Raw genomic sequence first — 13,415 nt, 5'->3', positions numbered from 1 at the left:
GCTGTTTATGAGAAATGTTCACCTGTGTAATGCCTCACTTTAGATGCTGAGGCTGGGAGGATGGATGCCATTTCCAGTTGCTCCCATTCCAAGAGGTCTCGGTCATTCATGGTGGTTTTGTTGGCTAAGTCTTGCTGGTGTGATCATGGGTGTAGAGTAGTAAGTGGGGCTACCCAGGGCACCTTTGACAATCTAGATCCATGGAGAATGGAAATGACGATTATCACCTTCTCCACTGATTTTTTTGATTCTCCTATTTAGCCGATTTGGTTTGATTTTCCCCCTTCTTCTCTTCCCCCTCTGCCTCCCACTTTCTTGCATTTCTACCCAAGCAGAAACCAGCACGATTGTGGCAGGAATGTGTAGGTTTCTAGCGCTCATTGTGGCTCAGCAGGGAGAGCTCACATACTGTTTTTCTAGTTGACGCATCAAGATGGCAGCTTTTTGTTTTAAATAAACATTGGACAAAAGATGGGAGAAGGAGTGTATCTCCATCACCAAATCAGGTATTTTCATTTTGTTAATTGCTGGTGAAGGTTGAAGCTGGGCCGCAGGTAAGTGTTTTTCTTTTTGTTTGAGAAGCTTTTGGAAGACTGGATTTATCTTAACTCTTCTGGATGTCCACACTGTAACATCTGCTTGCGTATGGTGTGGGTTAAGATGTCTAAAGGAAGGCTGAGCTAGGAGCTTTTGGTCATGTTGTTCTTTGGTCACTGTGTTTCTCCCTTAAGCTAAATGGATTCTATATGGAGGTGCTTGTAGCACTGTCTTCTTCTCTCCTGGGAACCCCTGACACCCCGCTCTCTAGGCATAAAGCAAAGGCAAGAAGGACCCTCTGCTGCATTGAGGTGCTCTCTTCCCAGGGCTCAGCCAATTGGCACTTGATGGGAGTAGAGAGGTCAGGCTGCCTGGGAGGACAACCTATGATTGTGCTTGCAGTTCCTGGAGATACAGCATATGGAGAGTCAAGGGGAGAAGCCAGTGGAATGGTCACAGGCATCACTACACCAGATTCCCAGCAGCTAGGGAATACTGGTCCAAAAAAGGACACAGGAAACCCTCCAAATGCTGGGGCTTCTCCTTCTCCTGAGTGGTGTTTGCAGTGCTTGATCTGTTCCAGCAGCTAAAGCCAATTTCCTTCTGCTGATCTTTGTCATTTGGTTAAAGCTCTAAAGGACTCATTTGATTTGTGCACATCTTGTCCCCTCTGAAGACTTGGGTTAAAGTTGAGCCACAGTCCCAAGCAGAATAAGCTTTCTGATCTTAAGCTAGGCCCTTGTTGGCTTCCCCCCACCATCACAAGGCATCTCACCGTTTAGTTTGACTGGTGGTCTCTGCTCAGGAGAGGTGAATGGACTGGAATAGAAAGGAATGTTGTGGGTCAGGACTGAGGTGCTTTGGTGGAATTGGGTGGGGAGCCCTACAATGGAATAGAACCAGGGGATGGGGGCTGCAGATGAGGTTTGGGGTGCATCACGTAGCCAGGTACGTAGAGTCTCCAATCAACACAAACAAGCCAACATGTCTTATTTTGGACCAGAGAACTTGACCTTTGCACGGCTCTGCTGCTGTTTTGCTCACACAGTCCTAGCCAGGGGTATACTGGTTAAGACCCCATCGCTGCTAACATCTTTCTCCTCTTGCCCCATCTGCTTTTGGTGGGTTTCCCTAGATTCCCAGAGCCTTTCATCTCCTGGAAGACACTCTCCTCCCTCAGACTGACCTACCACATCAGTATCTATAGATTAAAAAGTTAATAGATGTAGGGCAGTACACCCTAACTTTCAAAAGGAGGAGGGGAGGAGAGGAACCTCTTTTCTCTCTTCTCCCTCCTTCCCAGTTATGACATTCTGGGGTGCAATCCAGACAAGTGAGGGGCTGTGTCACCACTTGCCCAGCAACCTGGGGCACCTCCCAAACTGGGCTCCTCACAGACAGCATGCAGGTCCCACCTTGAGTGTCTGTGTGTAGCCACACAGCCCTGGTCCAGCAATTCTGACCCCAGCATCCTGTCAGCAAGCACCAGACACCCTCTGGCTTCCACCAGCCTTGGTTACTACTTGCAGGGTGACCCCAACACACTCCCAGTCCCGGATTTCCCCTCCCCACATGGGTGTTCTTCATTGACCAGCCTCTCCTGGGCACTCCAGGCATACTAGGTCATTTGCTCCACCAGGGGAACAATATACAACTTTTAAATGAGGTTACCCAAACAATTCACAACACTAGATTAGTTTTAATTAAATAATAAAACAAGTTGATTTATCTACAAAGAGAGAGATTTTAATTGAGTACAAGTATAAGGCACTGAAGTCAGAAATGGTTACAAGAGAAATAAAGGTAAAATGCTTCCTAAACTTAACAAACTAAACTTGGTTCATGGTGAAATTCTTACCACATGCTCCCAGCAACAGGGTTGATCAAATTTCAAGTCAGGATCTGCTCCCAAAGTCCATTGGCTTTTTCTTTTGTCATCTTAGGTGAAAAAGAGAGAGATGGATGGGGAGAGACCCTTGGGGTGTTTTTGCCCCTCACTTTTATATTTCAGTTACCCTCTGAAATGCATTTTCCTGTGGGTCACCTCTTAGATAAAGTTCCTTCCAGCTGTGAGGATGGAGACAAGGGGTCTAGTTGTGAAAGAGGCTTCATGCGGTTGTTTGCTAAAATGCAGATTTGCCTTGTCTCACTCTTGCTGTTTCAAGGACCTTGTTTACTACTTGTATGTAAATTGAAGTAAACAAATATTCCTTTGTTTAAGACCTGCTTGACTAGGTCTGCCTAATCGGGGCTATGTGGATTTGAACATGTGCCACCAACATCATTCAGGGTAATTCATAACTTTATGTATAATGTTGCTACACATGTTTCATCATGATTAGGCCCCTACCAAATTCACATCCATGAAAAACGTGTCACAGCCTGTGAAATCTGCCCCCCCCCCCGGTGTGCTTTTACCCCATACTATACAGATTTCATAGGGGAGACCAGCGTATCTCAAATTGGGGGTCCTGACCCAAAAGGAAGTTGCAGGGTGGTCACAAGGTTATTTTGGTGGGGGGGTGTCATGGTATTGCCATCCTTACTTCTGGGCTGCCTTCAGAGCTGGACGTCTGGACAACAGCATCTAGTGGCCAGGCACCCAGCTCTGAAGGCAGCACCCCTCCCGCAGCAGCACAGAAGTAAGGGTGGCAATACCATACCATGCCACCCTTATTTCTGCACTGCTGCCTTCAGAGCTGGGACCATGAAATTGACCAAAATGGACCATGAATTTGGTAGGGCCCTAATCATGATGTTGTTGACCAGTGAGTTATTAGTTTTCAAATAGTACCTTAACAAGGCATATTTTGTACAAAGATATTACAGTGGTATGTAGGGTATGAATATAGGGGTGCACTCCATCATACTACTCCTCACTGCTTCCTTGAAACACCTCTGTTGTGTGTCCTCCTTTAATCCTTGAGCTGTAAAGATTAATGCTGCAGCTGTGTATGAGGGGAGGGGTCTTTGCCAGCACAAGAGAAGGACCATTTAATAGAAGAGTAATTATTGATCAGTGGCTCCCATCTGCCAAAGGTCTCGTATCGACCCATCTCCCATTGTCGGAGCTATTAATAAGTTAATTCTCAGATAAACATCTCTGCAAGGGGACTTCAGTCTGCAGATGAGAAAATAGGCAATATAGTTGGAAAAGCCTGCAAAGTTCTCATGGGAATGCTTCTCTGGATGTATCTGTGATGCCTCTGGGGAAAAAGCAGCTCTTCATGATCCGAGAAACATCCTTATTGTAAAAGTGCCCCCGATTAACGCTAATTGTTCCCCAAGTTTGTTATCTCTGAGAACCCAAGAACTGCATAGGTCGTGGAGACAGAACTTCCTTTTTGCCTGCATAGGAGATCCCTGCAGGGCAGAGGTCAGATATGCTGACAGGATGATATGGAGAAGATAGGGCACTTGCAAGGCTTTAATTTCTCTTTGTGCCCTATTTGGTTTGAAAGAGTAAGGGAAAATACGAGAGAAGACCCTAACTGCAATAGAGAATGCCTGTCAGGCACTGCTCTTACTCTCCTGTCCTGCAACATGGGAGTGAGGGGCCAAACAATGCAATGTAAAGGCACCATGTCTTAAAATGGATACATTGAAACAGAAATTCAGCATATAATCAGCTGATTGCAGCAGCATAGGGTTAACCATCCACCAGCATTGTCAGTGTAATATCCTGTTGAAAATGCTCTGAAATGGCAAGAGGTCTATGACTCCAACTAGCTATGGTGCCCAATCAGGAGATTTTTGGCACCACCTTCTCCCTGAAAATCCTCCCCAGGTGTCAGGATGCCAGTGTCTACCATTCCTGGTTGTGGATGCACCACCTCTCTCAGGAATCTCCTTTCTTTATACAGTATGATAACATACACAACCCATATTTATACAGCACCTTTTTATAACCATATTAAAAGTGGCATAAAACATATAGGACTTCAATTTATCCTTTGCTGAAGGTGCCATTGGATGCAGTGCTCCTAATAACCCACAGGCGGAGCATATAGGCAAGTTGGATGGCTCTGAAAAGGAGGTAACCTGTGGAATGGTGTTAGCATTGATCCCAGATAGAATGGATGGAGGGTGCAAGAGGCACAAAAACCATATGGGACTGGGCACAAATTGACAGCAGCCAGAACTGAGATGAAATTCCCCTGCACAGAATAGTATTAGAGAGCTAGCAGAATTACTGGGACTTTGTGCTTTGTCTAAAGGAACCAGCATCAGACTCTGTCTGAGAAGGACGTCTCCAGCTGGACAGTTGTTCTGCACTAGCCTAGCCAGGAGGCAGGAAGGTGGACTGGATGGATGGAAAATCTATCCTGGTATGGTAATTCTTATGCTGTTGCTCTAGAATAGCATAGACAATCCAGGTGCTCTATCCATTTGAGCAAAATCTCTGCAGGATTAGTGAGGGCGTTAGAACATCTTTGAGAAATGCTAATTTGCCAGCAGAACAAGAGCTGTGTAAAATCCTGCCTTTAGGGTACAATAGTGATCTTGATTGTAAAGTACCCTCCGCTTCAGGGCACCTAATAAAAATCTAAGGTAAAATCCTGGCTCCATTGAAGTTGAAAACTCCCATTGTCTTCATTGGAGCCAGGACTTTGCCCCTTTTTCATGATTCTTTGGTCATCTTTTACCTATCTTGTCCTCTAGCCAAGGCAGTAAATCCTCCACGTGAGAATCAGATATGTCTTTGGAGGAGGAGGATCGTTCAGGGAAACTCCACCATTCACTACAGCAAAGCCTGTGAACATCATTGCAGACTTTGGTGGAAAAACTTCTGGTTGCTGACAAAATATAAGCTGTTAAACCTAAGGCTGGCTTGCCAACTCACGTTTCAGTGGCTAAACTGGGAACCTGGCAGCATGAGCCCCAAAGTGCCATGTAACCATCGAGAATTTCCCCAACAACTTGTCCCAGGAAAATGGCCTTTGAAGTGTGTTTGAGTCTGGCCATGACTAAGTACAAGGTGGCTGTCCATTGTACACAGTTGTCTTTTATATTTTGCATTGGGTCAAGTGAGGGTCACTCTAATGGTGTGCTACTTATAATCTATTGATAATCTATCACAGTAACCAAGTCTTCAGACATCTGTTAATAGGTAGTGGGTGCCTGTTGTGTTTGACAAACAGATCCCAGAGTGATAGCAAGGCTATAAAGTCTGTCTCTCTCTCTAGGGGTTCCATCGGGAGCCACAGGAGCTATTAATGAATAGCAGCAGGGCCCTGCAAGGAAATGTCTGTGTGGTTGCTCCAAGGCTGTGTCTAATTATATGGGACATGGAGTCACTTCTAAACATTTGACTTGGAAGAAAGTAGCATTGTGTTCTTGAGAGAAAATATTAACTTAAAAAAAGAACCACGTGTCTTACTCCTGCGTGGGTGTCACTTCTGCTGGTATTTATAATCTGTTCTCTGCTGTGTTTCGCCCAGGACTACACTGGTAATTATGCAGTATGTATTCAGGGAGCGTGAGTCTACACCAGGCCCCTCTCTAGGTATATCATTTCCACTGGTTATTGATGATCTTGTAACTCACAAATGGCAGACTGGAGCAGAGCCCTGAGTGAGTTATGAAAGGTCATCAATAACCAGGGGAAATAATGTACCCAGACTCGGCCCAGATTATGTTCTGTTAAGTGCAACACCTATTTTTAGTCTGCATTGATGGGGATTAAAAAAATGCAGGAATGAACATGGTCTGATGGCTGCAACTATGTACCACCTGTAGGGACAGAGGAATGGGGAGAGACTTAGGAGTGGAAAAACATGGACTACACCAGCAATTGGAGATGGGGGAAGGGAGAGAGGAGAAGAATGGATGCTGTGGCACACACCCTAGTTGGGGACAGAAGCATGTACATAAAGGATTGGCCTGAGACATTTACTCTTATTTTATTACTTGCTTTTTACCTGCCATGATCCAAATCCAGGACTCGGTATCTTCCCCTGGTGACAGTAGTTGACATCCTTCCTCATAGCATCTAACGTGGGCCAAGGAGCTGTGTGCATGAGGTTGCCTTGGTTGTTAATGATGCCCTCAGCGGTTGCCAGGGAAATGCGGAATTCTGAATGGGGGTCTTGGCAGATGTGTGAAGGAGGAACCAGTTGTCAAATCGTGAACAGAGTGGTGGCCTCCTAATAATTGAACAGTGTGGCTAATGTGTCCAATGGCAACTTCACTGTGTCAGTGGGGATGGAACTCAGTTCTCTAGTTTTAAAAGTGCAGGCTCCTGCCACTTGAGCTAAAGGAGAATCTCTATTTTCTGCTAGCAGTATAGGACCTACAGTACACAGTTAAGCAGTGCGGTACTTGATGGAACGAAGGCAGTGGTGACATAGACCCCAGCCAGTTTATTACAAAATGTATTTGTAACCTTTAGGCTGATAAATAGTGCATGCTGTCAGTAATGTAACCTAACAATGTTTTTGTATTTCTTTCTTTTTTTTTTTAAAAGCATGTTCATTGGCCTTTACGTCAAACTGACTGGTTTGGCACTGGTAAATTGGAACTCAGGATTCCTGGATTCTGTTTCTAGCCTCTACCAATGACTCACTGTGTTGCCTTGGGCAAGTTACTGAAGGTAACATTTTCCAAGGTTTCTAAATGATTTAGCCACTTGGGTACCTAAGGCTTCTATGTCACTGTTGAAAATAGGATTTTAATTCCTAAGTCACTTAGGTGCTTTTTGAAAATGTGTGCCTTAACCTCTATGTGCGTCAGTTCCCTTTCTATAAAATAGGGCTAATATTGAAATCCTGCCTTTCAGGGTGTCGAGACATGGGGTATGTCTACACTGCATACTTCTTTTGGCAGTACGTAGTGTACGTACACACATAGCTGGTATGTATAAATAGCAGTGTAGACTGTGAGGCACGGCTTAAGTGAGTAAAGATGTGCCTGAAGTGTATGGGTATGTACCTGAGTCTATACCCTACATGGTTCTCTGCTTCCCCATCTACACTGCTGTTTTTAGCAGTGCAGTGTACTGCTGCATCCTTGCTGGGGGGGCCTTTCCCCGCCACAGGAAAAGACTGGCAGTGGGGAAAGGCCCTGTTGGCGCCCTGCTCCTGGAACCTTTCCCTGCCACAGGGAGAGGTTCCAGCAGTGAGGAAAGACTCTGCCAGTTCCCCATTGCTGGAGCCTTTCCCTGTAGCAGGAAAAGGCTCTGGCGGAGGGGAAGCAGCGGAGAAAGGCTGTCTTGCCCCAATGCATCTCCCCAGCAAGAGCCTTTCACTGAACTGTGTAGCTACACACTGCAGTGTGGACGCAACCTGCTTTCTGCTGCGATGTGTAGCTGCATGTAAGCTATACACCGCTGCTAGTGGTGTGTTGTATAGATGTAGCCTCAGTGTGTGGGTAGTGCCAGAACTTGTGGCTGTGGGTGGTTTCAAAAGGCAACAGTAATTAATAAGTATCAGAGGGGTAGCCGTGTTAGTCTGGATCTGTAAAAGCAGCAAAGAGTCCTGTGGCACCTATAGACTAACAGACGTATTGGAGCATGAGCTTTCGTGGGTGAATACCCACTTTGTTGGATGCATGGCATAATAAAGCACCTGAAGATCCTTGGATGAAAGAGGCTATAGTCACTTGGTGGCATTTCATGGGACACAAGTGGGTCTGATCGCAGCCACCTTCACTCAGTTGAGGCCTGTAATTCCTGTATCCAGGACTCTTCCTCATCTTGTAGTAAATGGCTTCTGCATCAGAGACAGACCATGTACAAACAAGCTATGACTGACCTTTAAACCAAACAAATTTGCATGTATCCAACATGAAGAGACAGCAGACAAGCCTCTGGCTTGAGGGAGAAGATTGAGAGAAGAAAGGCAAAGATAAATATCAGAACAGCAGGAATAAAGAACATGGCCTTGCAATACAGAGCAGGGAGAAAAACAAACCTCTACTTGTTTTGTCAGTATGTTTGACATGTTTGTTGCAATACTCTTTGTAGCAGGAGCATCTCCTGCATGGAAGGTAGGGAAGAGAGGCCTCTGTGTTTTATTTATAGAATATAAATTTAGTTACTATGGCTTTTAAATAATACCACCTAAAAGTGCCCCAAGCCTTTCTGAGATCTCTGCCTCCATTCTGATTTGCACACCTGCTTCCATTCTGATTTGCACACCTATAACAGAAATACATCTGCTGCCCTCTTTCGGGAGGGAATGTCTGAAATTCATCGGGAAGCTCTCAGAGGAGCTGCTGTGAAGGTGCTCTGAATAGGTGTATCATCTGGGTGCTTTGGCCCAGCACTTTGTGCAGTGGAGTCACTGTGTCTCTGTGATGAGGGGTTCATCCCACACCAGCTATGAAGGGGCTGCAGTGTGGAGGTCTGCAGTCACTGTCCAGGGCCTAGTGAGGAGAGAAGGAGAAAATGCAAGGGCAGCAAAAGCCCTGGGATCCTCACCCGGAGGGAAGGGGTTTACCCAGAAGGGTGGTAGAGGAGAGAGCCTACAGAGGGTGGGGTAGAAGGAAGCCCAGGGAAATGGCAGCAAAGAATTGAGATGGTGTAGGCCTTGGCTGCTGATTGTACTGCCACTGGGCTGGAACCCAGAGTAGTGGGCAGGCCCAGGCTCTCCTTCCTGCCGCTGGAAAAGTGGCACAATCTTTACTCGGAGGACTGCCTGAACTAACACCTGGACAACTGGTCCATTGGGACTTTTATACCTCGTAAGGGGAAGACTCTTTAGTGTCCAGGCCCGAGGGCCATAGCACGAAGAGGAAGCACTGTGACTCCTAGAGAGCAAGAGGGGCTGCGGTGTGAGTGGCTGAAAGAAGGGGGGCATCAGACTGTGTAGAGCTAATCCCCAGGTGCAGTCACAAGGGGGCACCACCTCGTTAGTCACCCACCCCACTCCAGGAGGATTATTAAGTGGAAGCTGAACAATGAATGTGGTCATGTATGTTGAGGACTCCATTACTTGCCTTCTGGGCTGCCACCACAGTGTATAAGTTTGACAAGAAGTGAAAGAGTGCATGCCAACTGAATCTGCAGAGGGGACTTAACAAAACTATGTGGTTACTGGAGGCGGAATTTGGCTAGGACACAGGGTTTAGCTCTCCAACTGCCGTGAAAAGCGCTAGAAGTTCTTTAATTGTAAGTGGTTATGTTCTTGGCGTTTGAAGTTATCTGAAAGACTGAACCTTGAACAGCACACAGAGCCTAGCACTGTCTGTATTCATGCTTCCTGAGCATAAACTTCTTCTTTACTTAGCCATGTGATAAACTGCATTTGTTTTGTACCTCTGACTTCCAATGGTGTCCCTCTAATCACTAATCCAACATGACCAATATCCCCACCATTTTGAAAAAAGGCAAATAGAAAAACAACTGTTACACAGTTATTTGTCATTTCCCCCAAATGCAGATCAGGTGAAATTATGGACTGCAAATCACCCTGGTCTGAGGCCCAGCACAGGCTACATTCAGTGCTGCCCCAATAACATGTTCAAGATATGATTCATCTGGCAAACCGGCAGGGCTGTGAGCATCGGCTGTGGGTCAGTGAAGAGCTAAAATTCCAGGCTTTGCAGTGATACATGTAGCATTTATATCTCGCTGTAGTGGTTGTGAGTGAGCTGATTTATAAATAAGGCCCTACTTGAATTGGGGGATGATTGGCAAATAATTGCGGCTGAGTTGCGGACAAGACATGGAAAATTGCAGGAAAGTAATAATGGACCTTATTAATTGCCGTAATTTGGAAAAGCCAGAGAAGGCCTATTTGTTTAAGAAAAATTTGCTGGAACAATATAAACACTCAAGTACTATCCTATGCCTGCTAATTTTGTTGGTAACCAGACATTTTGCTGTAACTATATTGCAGTTATTAATGCCCAGGACTAACGGTGGGAGCCCCATCCGCTAGCTGCCCGAGGTTGACGTCAGGAGCCCAACTGTGCACGGGGCTGGCAGCGGGAGCCTTGGCAACCAACCGCCCAGGGCTGAGAGCAGGAGCCCTGGCCGGCTGGTGGCCCCACACGTGGCAGGGCTCCCGCTGTCAGCCTCTTGGCTGACAAAATTGCAGTGGAAGCCTAATATTGTAGGATCTTCAATTTCTGCAATATCGCGAATTAAGTAGGGCCTTATTTATAAAATGAATAGATTTTAAGGCCAGAAGGGGGACCATTATGATCTAGTCTGACCTGCATAACACAGGCCAGAAAATTTCATCCTGTAATTCCTGGGGAACTTCTGACTGAGCTAGAACATATTTCAATGTTACAAGAAGCTATTTCAAAGGCTTTAAACATTTTCATAGCTGTACCTGGCTCTACAAGTGGAGGGATATGGAAAATCTATTATGGTGACTGTTTCCCTCCATCACCCCCTAGCTCACTCCTGAATCCTTCCTTTGTCTGCCTTGTCTGTTTAGATTGTAAGTTCCTCCAAGCCTGAACTGTGCCTTCCTCTGTGTTTGTACAGAGCCCCCACAATCCTTGACCCACTACCATACAACTAATTATGAATACAAGTTTCTATGTTAATCCTGCCCATCCAGCTTTGGCACAGTACTTCTGTTTTAATTGCTGCTAAGGCAAATTCTCTTTTAACTCAAGTGGTTGAGGCCAGTGCTTAAGGAGTGGAGGTTGTGAGTTTGATTTCACAGTGATTGCACATGTGGGTATACTCTTCTTATGCACTCCTGAACTCCCAGGCTTTATGAAAAATGGGCCCTGTGAATATACCACAGTGTAGTACTTTACGTATGAGCCTGCATGTAGCTAGAAGCACAGATTATGTTTAAATGATTAGACATAATGCATTTTTAATGTCAGATTACACATATACATGCAAAATCATATTTGACTCTTCTGCTGAAATGGGCATTGATATCTGTCTCTCCTTTGGAGTCTCTCAAGAAGGGAAAAACAAGGAAATTCAGTACCAACAACTAAGTTAGTGCAACAACATGACTGAGAATTTAAATGCCCCAGAGTCAGGAAATTCAAAGTTACTGTTCCCACAGCACTGTTAACTCACCCCCCTTCTCCATACGGTGTACATATTAACTCACAGCTGTGAGAGCATCCACAACAAAACACAAAATCGTACATCTTTGCACACGGGCCAAGTTACAGTTGCAGAGGGAACTGAGAGTATGTAATTCCTGACTTTTGTACATTTAAATACTCAGTATTAATACAGGCTCTTCCATTGGGCATGTAGTATGTATAATAGAGGAGGCCTGTAGGGGACATCCTTATCATATACACAGGCTTGGCAAATTCTATTTTAAAATAATATTGATGGATAGTATTGTTTGTTTTAAGCTTTTAAAAAAAAAAAGATTATCAATTTTAATTTTCATAGTTGCAGGAAGCTGTTGGGGGTATGAGACAACCAGGGGGATTAGACAGAAATTATTTAATGTAAGTAGACACTGAGCTTCAAAAAGTTAAATCTTTATAACCTTTAAAACACAAATTGTCCACACCGCATGTCAAAATACACAAAATATCCTTAAACCACACTCTAATAAGTTCACCAACAGTGATTTTCTTTGACTGTCTCCAAATTTCGATAATATTTTTTTGGTTTGTGTGTATGGTGAAATTGACATTTACTGCTGTTTATGGGTAAAAAAATCTAATCCTTCCAAGCCTACATATACAGGATACTAAAATGGCATTTCTTATCCCTGTGAGCATCTCATATGCTACTTTTCCATTTCCTTGGTCTTGATTCTTTGATTTCTGAGTAAGTTTTGAAACTTTGTCTGGAAAACAAAGAAATAGCAAGAGACAAGAAGCTGAGCCCCTCCCCACCCACCTACCCACCAATGTGTACTTTTTGCATAGAGCCTTTCATCCACCGCCTTGTTTTGATCTCAGTTACATTAGAGAAAGGATGGTATTTGTGGATGAGACTCAGCAGATATGTGTTCAACGGCTGGTTTTGGCCACAGATTCCCTGTGTGATCTTGCACTTAATCTCGCTGAGCCTCAATTCTCTATCTGTAAAATGGGGATGATACTTTCTCAAACAGGTGATGAAAATAAATTCACTAGTGTGCGGAGGCCATCGGATGCTAGAGTGATATGACCATATAAGTCACAATAGTCTCTTCTAGTCTTGATATTTATGCATATCCAATGCAGATGTAAACTCTGAGATCTGGAGTTATTAAGAATTTCTGCCAGGACAAAGAGAGATGGAGTTGAATAGGAACTGTGCCTTTTGACTGTATATTGGCTACTTGTTCATGTGTGGTTTTTTTGCCAACATCTGATTGTTTTTCACATGTAGAGGCCAAATGAGAAGAGAACCTTGGCCAACACAGCTGCTCCTTGAGGCCCTCCATTACAGAAAAGATGTGGACAAATTAGAGAGTCCAGTGGAAGGCAATGGAAATGAGTAGGGGGCTGGGGCACATGGCTTACAAGGAGAGGTTGAGGGAACTGGACTTGTTTAGTCTGCAGAAGAGAAGAGTGAGGGGGGATTTGATAGCAGCCTTCAACTACCTGAAGGGGAGTTCCAAAGAAGTAGGCTGTTCTCAGTGGTGGCAGATGACAGAACAAGGAGCAATGGTCTCAAGTTGCAGTGGGGATGGTCTAGGTTGGATATTGGGGAAAAACTATTTCACTAGGAGGGTGGTGAAGCACTGGAATGGGTTACCTAGGGAGATGATGGAATCTCTATCCTTAGAGGTTTTTAAGGCCCGGCTTGACAAAGCCCTGGCTGGGATGATTTAGTTGAGGTTGGTCCTGCTTTGAGCAGGGGGTTGGACTAGATGATGTCCTGAGGTCTCTTCCAACCCTAATCTTCTATGATTCTATGATTCTTACATAACTCAGGCGTTGGCAAGTGAAGTGATATTTGTGGGACTCCAAGAAGGCACTGAGGACAGGAAAAAAAACCTCCT

The 13,415-nt window shown here is 44.9% G+C and overlaps 1 protein-coding gene and 1 long non-coding RNA gene across 7 annotated transcripts in view; one reads left to right on the top strand and one right to left on the bottom strand.

Moving 5' to 3' along the window:
• Positions 1 to 13,415, top strand: part of NRXN3 (neurexin 3) — a 1,505,977-nt gene that overhangs the window by 125,341 nt on the left and 1,367,221 nt on the right. Inside the window, exon 1 of one of the 6 annotated variants that reach the window (XM_039537766.1) lies at positions 9,528 to 9,646. The exons of the other annotated variants lie outside the window; for them this stretch is intronic. The gene's annotated coding sequence lies outside the window, so the exon portion shown is untranslated. Of the gene's footprint in view, positions 1 to 9,527; positions 9,647 to 13,415 lie in introns of those variants that run through there. 6 annotated transcript variants of the gene reach the window in all.
• Positions 2,262 to 6,584, bottom strand: LOC120404781. The gene is made up of 2 exons (XR_005598174.1): positions 6,459 to 6,584; positions 2,262 to 2,475 (listed from the first exon to the last, which is right to left on the bottom strand). It is a non-coding gene; the product is annotated as an uncharacterized LOC120404781 (long non-coding RNA).

Source organism: Mauremys reevesii, linkage group 4 (genome assembly GCF_016161935.1).
Source record: "Mauremys reevesii isolate NIE-2019 linkage group 4, ASM1616193v1, whole genome shotgun sequence".
NCBI lineage: Eukaryota > Metazoa > Chordata > Testudines > Geoemydidae > Mauremys > Mauremys reevesii.
The sequence above is the reverse complement of the archived record's forward strand: the minus strand, read 5'-3'. Positions and strand labels throughout refer to the sequence as shown.